This window comes from Anopheles ziemanni, chromosome 3, assembly GCF_943734765.1.
Source record: "Anopheles ziemanni chromosome 3, idAnoZiCoDA_A2_x.2, whole genome shotgun sequence".
NCBI classification, from domain to species: domain Eukaryota; kingdom Metazoa; phylum Arthropoda; class Insecta; order Diptera; family Culicidae; genus Anopheles; species Anopheles ziemanni.
In genome coordinates, this window is record NC_080706.1 from 80364306 (window position 1) to 80367760 (window position 3455).

Consider the following 3455-nt stretch of genomic DNA (forward strand, 5'->3'; position numbering starts at 1 on the left):
GTCGTACCTAAATTGCTAAAAATTGAATTGATACTATTTAAATATCGCATGATTTACATAGTAAAAGTAAAATGCTGAAACATGTGGTCAATTATCATGTGCACTGGCACGTTGTCATTAGCAACGACTGCTGTTTGCTATTCAGAAGAAGAAAAAGTGTCAAGTGCAGCAGGCCATTGTTCGAACCGAGAGGCGTCTCCACTTGAACAACTCAAGATGAGCGTCCTTTTCCACGAGCGTCTTGCTTTAAACGAGCATGACGCGGTTGTCGTCACGTTCATTGTTGCTGCCAAGTCTACCTGCCTACCGAAGTAAGGATGGCAGCGGCAGAGGGTTATTATCTTCACCCCAAACGCTGTGCTTGTTTACAAACACTTGCCTGTGGGCAAAGGGAGAAGTGTAAGCCATGTGTGATGCCCCAACAAATGGGGTCAGTTTGTAGAGCAAACCGAAACCGACATGAATACTTGCAGTGACAGTCAGTACAGTGCAGTGTGTTTCATCTCAGCAACACACAACTACTTGCGCGATGGCGAGGAGAAAAAAAAACAAAGGCAAACAACCTCGCAGTGCGTTATCAGTGATAACGAAGTGAATGCGAGACCAGTCATTTCTATCGCCAGCTGTCTAATGTCAGTCGAGTTGGTGACGTTTCGCGCCGCAGATGGGAGCAGAGATTCATGTGCGTGGATTTTTGGCAAACAATATTCATTCCATGGATGCATATTTTTGCTTCCTAACGAGTTCGAAGTCCTTTTCTTTCCATCTAGCATCGATGAAACCGATCACTGGCACACCGGGAAAGGCAAACCGTTTCGATGGGAGAGTGCGTTAAGTCGTGTTGTTTTTGCTGCGCATCTTGCTTCCAGCCCAGCCTCTGCTGTGGAAGGTAAGGCAATGTTTGCCCCCCCGCCCCTCTTCACTCACATACACACATGGCCACAAAAAGTGACCCCGATGTTGTTTTCAAAATCATTTCGCTAAGCTTCCATTTCGGTGTGGTTTATTTTAAGCTTCTGCTGCCTACTTATTCCCCTGTTCGGTCTTCTAATCATCTTGTTCGGCGCAGTGTTGGCCCTAATCGGTGCGCTCGCCTGGATGTTGCAACACCAGGCGGAACCCGTTGTAAGCCGAATACTTGCGGCGCTGACCAACAGCTCGATCAGTGACACTCTGCCCGAGGACGGCCAACTAATCATCCAGTGAACGTTGACATTCGTTATCGGCTGCTTGCTGGGCCGCTGGCTGGGGCGTAAATGTGCAGCAGAATTAAAAACAAAAACAAACAACAGGTCCCGGGTTGCTTGTTCTATAAAATTACCACTTTACAAGAACTGCATGCAAATTCCTTCCGACGAAAACACACGCAAACGATGGGAGTGCAAAAACAGCCAACTGTGATCCTCATTTCGCCACCATCGCCATCGCGCTCAACCTTGACACATGGAACTTTTACGAATACCCAAACGGTACTCGCCGGCCCAATCCAACCTCCCCGAAGGGTGGTAGAAAAGTTCCCAACATTAACGGACCGGCACACAGCATGGACAGTTAAGCTTGAGATTATCTAATGCAAACCGGTCGGAGGTGCCGCTGGTCATCGCATGATTGTCGGTCGTAATTTACATGTGCAAAAAGAGGTAGTGTCCCATGGGCGACAAAAGAAGAGAAACAAAAACAACACTCAAACGGTAGTTGGTGCTAATGGGAGACACGAGGGGGAAGAAAAATACCCACCCCACGCACACACATTCTACCCACCAAAGGGGGTCAGTTTTGCATGCCATACACTGTAGCAAGCGACGAAATCAAAGGAAACCGAACCGACCGGCATGCGTAAAGGAAATTTGTCGCAACGGTGGAAGATGATGCGTTCGAGATTAGATCGGTTGCGATCGGCGGCGGATGGTTTGCCGATTCTTTTCACCGGGAGCCATCTTTGGCGTGAGAAATGACGCGTGCGATAGGGAGAGGGAAATATAGGTCACTCGCTGCGGGCGTGAGGCCATAGCATAATTACTATGCAAATAGTGAACCCTGATGGCAAACCGAAGATTAATGATGCTGTGACCGGGTGCCTGCGAGCCAAAAATTGTCTGACCCGGGGAAAATCGTGTGAAAACTAGTCACAACCATTACGCGATTAATCGAAGCAGATAGCTAAGCTATTGGTTAGGATACAACGGCATGGATTTTGGCGTAGGATATACTTTTCCCTTTTTGAAAGGGGAGGGGGACTAGCATTCGTTACGAAATAGTAAATAAACTTCTCTCGCCAATAGAAACCCATCTGCGGCAAGCGTCATTTTGACTCCATTTAAAATCACTTACGAACACTTCAACCTGATTTAGTTGATAAAAAAATCTTATGCTCCAATTAGCCGAGTGCATGCATCCTGGTTGGCATAAAAATCGGCACTGGTGTGCAATAATTTAACCCTCTCTCCCTCTCTCCTCCCCAGCACGCTCGGTTCTGGTACCATGCTGTCACTTTCCCCTAGCATCACCGTCGGCCCGTGTGACGGTTTTGCATCTTTTCTCCGCGCGGAATTACGTAAAAACCGAATGGCGCGTTGCCATTGCACCAAATGCAACGTAAATCGGTTGCCTGAATAACAAACAATCCGGAGGCTCCACTTTTCCGCCCGCCGGCCCGCTACAGTGGCACCGAAACCGTTTGGCTAACTTAAATCGAGCTAAGGAAAGAAGCGAGAAAAAATCCGGCCAAACCGACCCGCACATACATCTGCGGGTAGCAGTTTTAGTAGTTCAATCCCATTATTTTCCATTTCGGACCGAACGTCACCACAGCCGATGCGAGAAAATAGAAAACTCTCTCACGCGCCCAATCCGTTTTGGAGGATTCCGGTGCAAAACAAAAAAAACGCAGACTCCAGCAGGCAGGACCCCTTTTGTGCCTCCCCCTTTTACATCCCTGGGGCCCTCGCTCTGCCTAGGTTGCCATTGTAATTGGTGCACGCATAATATTTACGCAAATTGGCACTTTCTTCCATCAAGCCATGGCCACGGATTGACATGATTGATTGGTAAATTGGATGATGGATATCGTTTTAGTTGCTACTCACCCATATGTGTATGTGTGTGTGTGTTTTAAGTGTGGTTTGTTTCCACTTTAAACTTCGAGGCCATCTGGGTGTGGTCATTTTTCGGTGGAGAAAATTTAATTTTAAAGTCAAAACGCAACAGCAAAAAAAACACACACAGAAAAACGAAACACACACTTGATGGTTTCTCCTTTAGTAAATGACAAACAGATGCGGATAAGTGTCGCCGGCAATGCCTCCCAAAAGTGAGCTCGATTCTTTCCACATTTCGACACGCCTCCCCGCCTGGAGGGGCGTTGGAATTAAGCTGGAAAATGATATGTTTGCCCACGGATGATAATCGATAGCGTGAGTTTAGAACTCGCCTGACGCTTTTAGGAAGCGGGTAAA

General features: G+C 47.4%; 1 long non-coding RNA gene across 1 annotated transcript; it reads left to right on the forward strand.

The window, feature by feature from the left end:
* The first annotated feature begins 645 nt into the window (after positions 1–645).
* LOC131287528 (uncharacterized) lies at positions 646–2280 on the forward strand. Its single transcript, XR_009189258.1, has 3 exons — positions 646–682; positions 771–889; positions 1014–2280. It is a non-coding gene; the product is annotated as an uncharacterized LOC131287528 (long non-coding RNA).
* The last annotated feature ends 1175 nt before the right edge of the window (positions 2281–3455 follow it).